At 41.2% G+C, this 11,799-nt stretch overlaps 1 non-coding gene across 1 annotated transcript; it reads left to right on the top strand.

Annotated features, from left to right (window-relative positions):
- Positions 1-1,316: 1,316 nt before the first annotated feature.
- Positions 1,317-1,388, top strand: TRNAE-CUC (transfer RNA glutamic acid (anticodon CUC)). The gene has a single exon. It is a non-coding gene; the product is annotated as a tRNA-Glu (tRNA).
- The last annotated feature ends 10,411 nt before the right edge of the window (positions 1,389-11,799 follow it).

The raw sequence follows: 11,799 nt of genomic DNA, 5'->3' as shown, positions 1-11,799 counted from the left end.
TTTCCTGAGTTCCAGCCAAAGCTCTCTGTTCAGCCAGGCCGGTCTTCTTCCCCACTGGCTCATCTTTCAGCACATGGGGACAGCCTGCTCCTGCGCCTTTGAGATTTCCTTTTAGAAGAATGTCCAGCCTTCCTGGACTCCTCTGCCCTTCAGGACTGCCTCCCAAGGGCCTCTGTCAACCAGGCTCCTAAACAGGCCAAAGTCTGCCCTCTGGAAGTCCAAGGCAGCAGTTCTGCTGACCCCCCTCCTGACTTCTCCAGGGATCAAAAACTCTATCATTTCGTGATTGCTATGCCCAAGATGGCCTCCAGCCACCACATCACCCACAAGTCCTTCTCTGTTCGCAAACAACAGGTCCAGTGGGACGCCTTCCTTAGTTGGCGCCCTCACCAGCTGTGTCAGGGAGTTATCTTCCACACTCTGCAGGAACCTCCCGGACTCTTTCCTCTCTGCTGTACTGTATTTCCAGCAGACATCTCATAAGTTGAAGTCCCCCACGAGAACAAGGGCTAGCGATCGTGAGACTTCTTCCAGCTGCTTATAGACTATATTGTCTGCCTCTTCATCCTGGGTGGGTGGTCTATAACAGACTCCCACCATGGTATCTGCCTTGCTGGCCTTCCCCTGGTTCTTACCCATAAACACTCAACCCTATCATCGCCATCATTAAGCTCCAGACAATCAAAACACTCCCTAACATAGAGGGCGACCCCACCACCTCTGCTTCCTTGCCTATCCCTTCTGAAGAGCTTATAGCCATCCATCACAACACTCCAGCTGTGCGAGTTAAGACCCGTTTTGCATCATGAGTGCTCTACCGTCATTATGGTATCCAGTTGCCTGAACATAGGCATTCAGTACAATTTAATCGCCTAGAGTCCTGAAAGGATTTTCCTAGGCCCCTCCAAGCCCCTCCTAGCCTGACAGAAGTGACGCACGTAGCATTAGGTGCCTAATTTTTCACAAATTAAATCAACCCCAAGAGTAAGATTAATTTAATGTACCTCTGCGCATTTAAACTAGACTAGGTAGCTAGTCTAACCTGGTCACATAGACGGTAGTTGGTAGAGAAACAGGGAACTTGCGTGGGAGACTCATACCGTCTGAACGTATGTACTTTGGAAGGGTGGGAAGAATTCCCTTTCTCTCTCCAGGGACCACCGAGGGAACTCAAACTCCTCAATTAGACAAATCTTAGATAGCCAAGTTTAGGGGACATCAATCTCTCCCTGAGCGACTGATAAACCAGTATGCTGATCTGACCTGACCCGACCCGATCCGATCTAATCTCATCTATTTTAAGGCCGTCTTCGCGTTCCCTGGTGGTCTAGTGGTTAGGATTCGGCGCTCTCACCGCCGCGGCCCGGGTTCGATTCCCGGTCAGGGAAACGGTCCTTCGTTGGAGCCCAGTGCGTGGGCCATGAGGAACAGGCAGTGGGAGATGGGATGCATCCCTCTGCATCAACTTCTCATGACTGCAGTCCCTCCTTACCAAAATTTATGACTCAAACCATCTTTATACCCAACATACAGATTTATATATTCTCACTAACTACCGTCCCTTAACAGATAGATAGTATTCTCCCATTCCATGGGCTTCCACCACTCCCCCAAATCTTCATAAGACCAGGCTGTGACTTAGGCCGCATCTGGCAAGATGGGTGCTCAGCACAGGAGAAGCAGCGTGTTCAAGTGTTGGGCGCCAAGACCAGCTTCCTTTGGGTCCAGCTGCCCTGTTCATTGTGAAGCTCACTCTGCATGGGTTCAGGTGGCTCCTCCTACTTTACTTCTTACAACATACAACTCACATCACAGGTTGTTTCTCCCCCAAGGTTAAATTTCCTTGAGGCGCACACTGGATCTCCCCATCCTTCTGCATTCGCCACCAAGTACACTCGGGTCCTTGAGCGAAGACAATCCCACGAATGGATTTGACTTTTCTCAAGGGAGGAGCAACCCACACCACCTTCCCCAGCCACTTCCCTATGTGCATGCACTTGTGCTGGTTTTGGCTGGGATAGAGTTCATTTTCTTCACAGTAGCTACTATGGGGCTATGTTTCGGATTTGTGCTGAAAACGGTGTTGATAATGCAGGGATGTTTTGGTTATTGCTGAGCAGTGCTTACACTGCATCAAGGTATTTTCTGCTCCTCAGACTACCCCCCGTCCCACCGGCGAGTAGGCTGGGGGTGCACAAGCAGTTGGGAGGGGACACAGCTGGGACAGCTGACCCCGACTGACCAAAGGGATATCCCATGTCATACGACGTCATGTTCAGCACTATAAAGCTGGGGGAAGAAGAAGGAAGGGGAGGATGTTTGGATTGATGGCATTCATCTTCCCAAGTCACCGTTAGGCGTGCTGGAGCCCTGCTTTCCTGGAGATGGCTGAACACCTGCCTGCCCGTGGGAGGTGGTGAAAGAATTCCTTGTTTTGCTTTGACTGTGTGTGTGGCTTTTGCTTTACCTATTAAACTGTCCTTATCTCAACCCATGGGTTTTCTCACTTTTAGGCTTCCGATTCTCTCCCCCATCCCACTGGTGGGGGAGTGAGCGAGTGGCTGTGTGGTGCTTAGCTGCCGGCTGGGGCTAAACCACAACAGTCCTTTTTGGTGCCCAACGTGGGTCTCGAAGGGTTCAAGATAATGACAGATGTGATCAGAATGTGCTAGATCAAATTTACAGCTGTTATTGCTGTTTAGCTATTAATTGCCAGGCTCCTGTGCTTGCCATGGTCTTGCTTTCCTTTACTGTATCTTAGAGTCTAGGGCTTGTTAGTGGCTGCTTTCTGCTTTCGCTGCTGGCTGTACTGCTGTACCGCTTATCCTCCTACTGTGCTGTGCCTGGGAACATTCTGATGACAGCAATGGTGATGTGCCTGGGCTGGCAGACGGCCAGGGCATCACTGCTCTTTCCGTGCTGCTGTGCTGGACAGGCTGGAACTCCAGTGTGAACTCGAGTCAAAGGGACTGTGACCTTGGATGAGTCCACGCAGGAGCAGGACACCCCCAAGTGTCTGTGGCCGTGGCTAAGCCCATGCTGCAGCAGGTACACCTTGAAGCGTCTGTGGCCGTGGTTATGTCTGTGCCGCAGCAGGTATGCCTCTGAAGGGATTGTGGCCCTAGGGTAAGTCCACGCTGGAGAAGGTACACCTCGAAGCGTCTGTGGCCGTGGCTAAGTCCATGCTGCAGCAGGTACACCTTGAAGCATCAGCGGCTGGGCATGAGGTCATGCTGGAGCACCTCAAAGCATGTGGCCATGGATAAGGCCCCGACAGAGCAGGTACACCCCTGGAGGGACTGCAGCCGTGGGTAAGGCCGTGTTGGAGCAGGTTTACTTCTGAAGGGGCTGTGGCTGTGGGTACGGCCACGCTGGAGCAGGTGTATCTCTGAAGACATTGTGGCCCATGGAGAAGGCCACGCTGGAGCGGGTGCACCTCAAAGCGACTGTGGCTGCGGGTAAGTCTGTGCCGCAGCAGGTATACCCCTGGAGACACTGTGGCCATTGATAAGGCTCCCCTTGGAGCGGGTACAACCCTAAGGGACTGCGGTCTGTGGGTAAGTGCAAGCCAGAGCAGGGGCAAGGGGAGGAGTTCACTTCAATGTTAAACGTGATGGTCTGGTCCGAAGGGACCAGGGGTGGAGACTGTAATGGAAATACCTTTAAATTCTTTTAACCCATGGTTTGAGTTACATGTTATAGACTGGGGTTAAAACATGACATTGTGAAATTGTAATACTAACAAATATTATTAGCATATTTCTGTTTGACTTCAACAATTGTGAAGTAACAAGAATTTGTAATTACTTTGATTTATTTGTATCTGTTTATTTGGAGCTAGCTAGCTACTTGTGGAATTCCCTATCAGTCAGGTATATGAACACAGAAATATACAGAAAATATTGAGATAAATAATTGCTGACATAATAAAACAAAAAAAAATCTGAAAAGGAGACTTGCCAAAGATATATATTGCAACAGTTCAGAGTTGGTTATACCTTGAAAAACATCTTGTATAAAGGACAATATTTCCAGTTGTTTGAGAGAAACCTGCTAATTTATGAAGCCATGCTACAAGCACAATTTTTTCTTAATATTATATTAAATACATGACAAGGAGACAATAACTAGTTGAAATAAGCATGCCAGCCCTATGTAAAGCAAGCCAGCAAAGGATTCACTAGAAAAAGGCAAACGATCTCAGACATTCCACAGTAGGAAAATACTGTACGGTGATCTGTGCTTACCAAACAAAACCCAGTTATTCTGGCTTCACAACACATTTGGAAACAGAACTACCACAATTCAGAAACTCTTTTAATAATGTTAACTTGTTTTGGCAACACATTTTGTTCACTGAATCTACAACTGTTTTCAATCATGAATGAACCATTTTATGAATATTATTGTTGTGAAATTTTAATATGTAGGCAGTAGCAGTGAAATGTAGGCACTTGCTATTATAGGCATTTAATGTTTTGTCTCAACAATTTTAAATATATGCATGCTGTTCCTTCTTAAAATTAGCAGTAAAGAATGAAAAATAATGCCTAATGTTGATAGGAAGTCTGACAGGATTTTATGAATTCTCATGCAGGTTTTTTTACACAATCAAATAAAGTAAGTGTTTAGTCAGAATAACTGCAACATTTCTCCATAGCTTGTTTAATGACATGCAATAAAAATTGAGACAAATGACTACAAGCATAAGAGGCACCAATATGAAATTGTCTATGTGTAAATCATTTCCCATAAAACGTTGCATCACCTGGTCAATATTTTTTTGCCCTTTTTTTTTGCCGGTTTGAATCTTCTGGCAACATGAATTTAGCTTTCAGTAATGTGGTCTTTCTACTAAGAATTAGGTAACTATGTCCAATAGTGTTCATGTCACCAACAGGTTCTTTATCATTGATTAATCATTATTTTTTTATTCTAAAAGGCATGATTACAGCTTAAATGTTGTTAAACAGATCTCAAATCTCCTTGGGGTAACTCAGATACTTGATCTGGTACATGCACTGGGCAGTACACATAGCCCCCAGCAGAGTAAAAAAGATGCAACATTTCACAAATTCCTTCTCCCACTTTGATACTTTTTTGTACTCACAAATTAATTTTCCTTTAATGAGCAAAAGATTGCTTGGGAGGAAGGGAGAAATTAAGATATGACCAATTAGAGACACTTATTAGATATATCTCTTGAGTTTTTCACTTGATACCCTTTGAACTACATTTAGAAAATCTAAGGAAAATTCTAAACTTAGTGCTATAATAACGTCCTTGGAAATACTTTGCATCATATGAAATATAACCCTAACAATTTTGAAAAAAAGCAAGTTTAAAGTTATAGATGGAAAATCTACGGTGTTGCTCCAGCAAAATGTTGTCTTTTATCTTTTTCAACTATTTCCCTTTTTACTTTTCAATAAGAAAATTAAAACATCAGAGATGTAAAGACAGATTTGACAGTCTAGCTCAGATAGTAATGTACTTCAGGACATGTTTAGCCTTAGTCACATATCCTTAATTTCCAGTGAAACTTAAGCTAATGCTTGAAATTTCACATACACCTAAATGCTTTGCTAAATCTAGGGACAAACACATGCAAACCGTAAAAGTTGTGTGGTTCTTAGTGGAAATTCTTACGTCTATTTGTATCTTTACCTGTTGCATATTGTACTATATGTAAGTATTAAATTTTAACAGTCTTGGGTTTTTATGGGGATTGCTTATTTATTTATTTATTTCAACCTTTTGTTTCTTCAATGTGTCTTGTAGCAGAAACGAGAAAGGCAAATAGTAAGTTAAAATCCCTTTTTTCTACAGGGCCTTTCAAAGTTACATCACTTAGCTGCTTCTGAAAATCCCACTGATTGTCTCATACTAAAACCTGGTCATTGGTGTAAAGCATATATTACAGAAGATCCTTTAAAAACCAAGACAGCTGCCATATATCTTTAAAAGTATCTGGATCTGATTACAGAAGTTTGAAATCAGTATGCCCCTTTTAAAGCATCTTGGAAATTTCATCACAACTAATTTCCAGTGGGTATTTTAATGTCTTTACTTTTGAACAATTCTGCATGTTTGACATATGGGCAAACATGAGCATTTCAAATAAAGCAACTTTTTTTTCCCCAAAAATTCCAACTCAACTATACTTCTGAAGCCCTGGTTGAAAGACGCATATTTCTGCTTTTGTAGATGAAGGTTTTAAGCCTCACTGTCTAATCTTTGCAAGAATCCCTGCACCTGAATTGAGCTCCAGTTATTTTTGAGACTTTTATGCAGATACCCATTTAGTCTTTTGACAAATTTACTTCAATACACTGGATTATTAAACAGAAAGAAATACATATGATTTCTTTACAAGCTTCATGATTTGGGTGTCACGTGTTAGTCACATGCTGTCACTTTTGTCTGTCTTATGCTAGTCTTTATTTTTACACTTGCATATAAATACATATGGAAGAGGTGTGTTTGAAGAAAGACATAAATGTCAGGAAAAAAATGACTAATTGTTCCTGGAGAAAATCGGTCCACCATAGAGGCAATGGTCAATCCTCTTACATGCCACATTTTGCCCTTCAGAGTAAGCAGAGTGTCCATAAAGCTCCTTTGAAACTGGCCTGTTCTTCAGTCAGTGTTTATTGTTGAAAGGAGCACAGACTCAAAATGCCTTTGTATTTCTTATGACACCAGTAACACATTTCCTGAATGTTATACCTCAGATAGGCATCTAATCACAGTATAAGGACTTAGGAAAAGTATAATGGTTTCAATCTGGAGCACAACCTTCAATAAGTTATTTAAGATAGTAAGACATATATTCATCAGAAAAATTGGAGGTTTCATGCACCAATGAGGTATTTGGAGTATTATGGTAATGGAATCAGAATAAATATGTAAACCTTAGACAGAAACTTAAATTTTTGCTTCTTTTCTAAACAGTTATAATCTCAGAATAGCAACATGCTAAAATAATTTTGATCTGATGATAAGCATCTACTGTGATGTAGGTGCTTATATATAGGCAGGGTTTGAATATTTTGGCTCCACAGGGTGGCTCAGAAAAGCCACATATGTCAGGTGAGCTGTGATAAATTTACACATGACCATGCAACTCCATAAGAATTTTATTAGGCTTAGAAGCTGTTGGTGAAATGTCTTGACTAGTGAACCACATAGTTCCATAATTGCCTTGATCTTTTTCAGTCTTCTGCTTTTTGGGGTCAGCTCCAGGGCCATTGCTTAATAGCTGGTTTACCTTCTGATATTCTATGTTAATGAAATGTTTTGTGTTTTCTGTATGAACTGTGTGAGCTCTTATTACACAAATATTGCCCTATTATCATAATGTGGAAAACTTGGAACAAAGCAATGAGTAGCTTCAAATTTTACATCTAAGTGTTAAAAAAAAGCCAACTTCCAGATAGTGAGTTGAAATAGACTTCTGCTTGTAAAAAACATTTTATACATCTTGTTTGTTATAATGCACCAGAGGAATGGCTTAGTCACCATATTTTATTTCTTACAAACATAATGCATATGAATAAGCTTTGAATAATAAGTAGATCCCATAAAATGCAATAATTAACTCCTCTCCACATTGGAGGTTTTATAAAATGCCTATTTATACCATAAAAATAGGGTAACCATTCTTGTAGGAACTGAAGGCTCTCATAGAAGTGCTCATAAAGGTGTAAAAGAGGCAGTCCGAGGGAAAGGCAGTAAAGAAGAATGAGCCTACTGAGACTGGAGAAGATGGATGTGACAATCGAAGGATGTACAATTACGTGAAGTGAGTGACATACAGTGGCCATTTCTGATAGCAGATATCATAATTAGATCATATGCTCCAGGAGAGAAATTCATAATATGATATTGTCAAGAAAAGAAGAAATTGAAGCTTATCAATTCATTAGACAAATATTAAACAGAGGGAAAAAGTTCAAACACTGTCAAAATATAAGATTTCTGGAAAACATACTTCAGGCATGTGAAAAGTAATGAAGGAGACTAAATGGAATCTCTCAAGCTCAGTGTAGAAAACACAGACATAATAGTGAGGGGAAATGGAGTCACCAAATTAATGAATCGGAAGATGGAGCCTAAAAAATTAATATTAAAGTAACAGAAACATCAAAACCTTCATAGATGCCAAAGCAAATGATCATTACCATCAAAAGGAATAGAATATGCTTACAGTGATGATTAATGCATAAAATGTGTATATTTTCAAGAAATTCTGAACTAATCAGGATTACCTTGATAGATACTGCATTGCTCCCCAAATCTCTTTATCTGCAGAGAATTATGCACTACAAATAATACTGCAAATGCTACTAAGAAGCTGAATTAACCTGCTATTAATAAAGTGTAACAAACTTCTAAAGGTGACCAATATATGACTGTCTACACCATTTCTGAAACAATGCTTGAAATGAAGAGAAAGTAGGAATGATAGTGGTTTTAATTGTCTAACTGCTGAAAAAAAATACTTGTCAAACTGCAATTACTGTCACAGCACAGCTTTATTGACATTACCAATGAATTCTTAGCCAGATTATTGTCTACAGTGAAAGAAACCAAAGACAAGAAACAAAAATTGAAAGTATGATGTTTCAGAGGAGGAAGATCATGTATTTACAAATCCTATAGAAAGCTTAGGAATAAATTGCTAATCATCATGAACTGTACTTATTTTGATGCTTTGATGCTCTTCACCAGAGCACTTTATGGAAGGATGCGGAAGCTCTGGGGCCTCCAACACAAGGACTTGGACCTGCTAGAGTGAGTCCAGAGGAGGCCACAAAGATGATTAGAGGGCTGGAGAACCTCCTCTGTGAGGACAGGCTGAGAGAGTTGGGGTTGTTCAGCCTGGAGAACAGAAGGGTCCGGGAAGACCTTATAGCAGCCTTCCAGTACTTAAAGGGGGCCAACAAGAAAGCCAGAGAGGGACTTTTTACAAGGGCGCTTAGTGATTGGACAAGAGGTAGTGGCTTTAAACTGAGAGATGGTAGATTTAGATTAGATATAAGTAAGAAATTGTTTACTGTGAGGGTGGTGAAGCACTGAACAGGTTGCCCAGAGAAGTTGTGGATGCCCCATCCCTGGCAGTGTCCAAGGCCAGGTTGGATGGGGCTTTGAGCAACCTGGTCTAGTGGAAGGTGTCCCTGCCCATGGCAGGGGGGGTGGAACGAGATGATCTTTAAGGTCCCTTCCAACCCAAACCATTCTATGATTCTATGATTATAATGGCCTACTACAGAAGAAAGTACAGAATTTTTTAGTAATATAAAAGGCAGCAGAATGCTCATGTTGTATTTGTTATTCCATGAATGGTCTGCAAAAGTTTTCCAAAGAAATTGTACAGTGGCTTAAAATAGCAATAGAAGACAAGCAGTAATGTTAAGTGCTGCTCTTGTCATTGAGACTGACTTTAGATTGACTCACAGAAGTGGAGAAACTATGGAATTTTGAGTGACAATGGAAAGCTGAAAGAATTGTGGAGAGTGTAGGTCCTCCCTCAGTTGCTATATGCAATATACAGACAAAACCGTAAAAAGAAAGAAGACTAGTTATCTCCAATGAACAAGCATGAAAGATTTCAAATTAAAAAGGTCCTTACCCACCCCACCCCCACACCCCAAATATCATACCTATTAGAAAAGTTAAACCAAAACGGATGCTGAAAAATTTATTTGTAGCCATGGTGTTTAAGAAAGAAAAGCTTGCAGAAAGAGGTATTAGATTATATGAATGACAAAAACTGATATAAATGAAAAAAGGTAAGAAGCTATTAGAACAAAAGCCTTTGTTTAAGTCAATTTAATTATATGGATTATCTCTAACATTGTGCCATGACAGAACTACAGAAATGGAATAATATAATGAATGGGGAAAAGAAGAGAAAATAGACATTATTTTTGTTTAAATCATAAGTTTTTAAAATATGACAATAAATATAGAAGTAAAAATACGTACCTTCATCCAACGCTATGAATTGCACAAAAGAATAGCAAAACCAGATGCTTATGTTACGTAGTGTTGGCCAAAAATTTTGAGCAATAAAATTCACTGGTGAGTGAACTGAGTGCTGAAAAGGGAGCTGGTTCCAGTCACAAATAAGTCACCAAAGATTCCAGAATAAAGCATAAACTAATGATGATAAAGACTATCTAAATTATGACAATAAGTCTTTAGCAAAGATGTAACAGTATGGGTGATTATCTCATAAAAGCAGAAGAATGCTGGATGTAATGATATTTTTTGAAAATCATCCTATGCCCCAGGATTCAGGGAAAAAAAAAAAACCACCAAAAGAAAGGTGAAGCCCACTTCCCTATAGACAGCCTTCACAATGTCATGGCATAGTTCAAGCCCTAATCTCAGAACCTAGGGCTATGTCCTGCTAAAGGTTGAGTTTCATCTTGACATAGTTTGCTGCAGAATGTGGAATAGGAACTGCTGAAGCATGAAAACTGTCATTTAATTCCTTTATTGTAAATGGTTCTTGCCTGCAAGCCATCTACAAAGCAGTTGTGAAGCACAAACATGATAAAGAGGGAAAGATCAGTTTGCCCTCCAAATGATAATTTTACAAGCCAAATAAACAGACCAAGAAAAGTAAGGAGGTATGAAAAATAAGCAGTATACCTAACTCTTCATTAGAATACTGGTTTATCATTATGTACCATGATGTATCATGATGTAGCTCTGAAGGTATGTCGTGTAGATGCTCACATGCCCAAAACCCACACCACTGAAGAACATTGAAACAATGAACAGGTAGACAAGGCTGTCAAAATTGAAGTAGCTCTGGTGGACCTGGACTGGGAGTGAAAGAGTGAGCTATTTGTAGCTCAATGGGCCCACAAAACATTGGGACATCTAAGGAGAGATGCAATATACCGATGGGCTCATGATCAAGGAGTGGACCTGACCATGGAGGCCATCACACAGGTCATCCACGAATGTGAAACATGTGCTGCAATCAAGCAAGCCACACAAGTAAAGTCTCCCTGGAATAGAGGACAGTGGCTGGGTTTTTGATATGGTCAGGCCTGGCAAATTGACTATATTGGACCACTGTCACAAACACACCAAGGCAAGCACTACATACTCAGCATGGTGGAAGCAACTACTGTGTGGCTAGAAATGTATCGTGTAAACCATGGCACTGCCCAAAACACCATCTTAGGCCTTGAAAGGCAAATTTGTGTGACATGGTACCCCAGAAAGAATTGAGTCAGACAGTGGGACTCTTTTCAAAAATAAACTAACATCCTGGGCCAAGAAACATGACATTGACTAGGTGTATCACATCCCCTATCATGCATAAGCCTCTGGAAAAACTAACAGATATAAAGATATAATGGACTCTTAAAGACTATGTTGAAAGCATTGGGCAATGGGGCATGGAAACACTAGAATATAAATTTAGCAAAAGCCACTTCTCTGGTTAACAGTACAGGATCTGCTAACCATCCTGGTCCTGTCCAAACATAAATTTTACATACTGTGGGAGGAGATACAGTCCCTATCGTGCTGCCATGGTTTAGCCCCAGCCGGCAGCTAAGCACCACACAGCCACTCGCTCACTCCCCCACCAGTGGGATGGGGGAGAGAATCGGAAGCCTAAAAGTGAGAAAACCCATGGGTTGAGATAAGGACAGTTTAATAGGTAAAGCAAAAGCCACACACACAGTCAAAGCAAAACAAGGAATTCTTTCACCACCTCCCACGGGCGGGCAGGTGTTCAGCCATCTCCAGGAAAGCAGGGCTCCAGCACGC

Source organism: Haliaeetus albicilla, chromosome 18 (assembly GCF_947461875.1).
Source record: "Haliaeetus albicilla chromosome 18, bHalAlb1.1, whole genome shotgun sequence".
NCBI lineage: Eukaryota > Metazoa > Chordata > Aves > Accipitriformes > Accipitridae > Haliaeetus > Haliaeetus albicilla.
The sequence above is the reverse complement of the archived record's forward strand: the minus strand, read 5'-3'. Positions and strand labels throughout refer to the sequence as shown.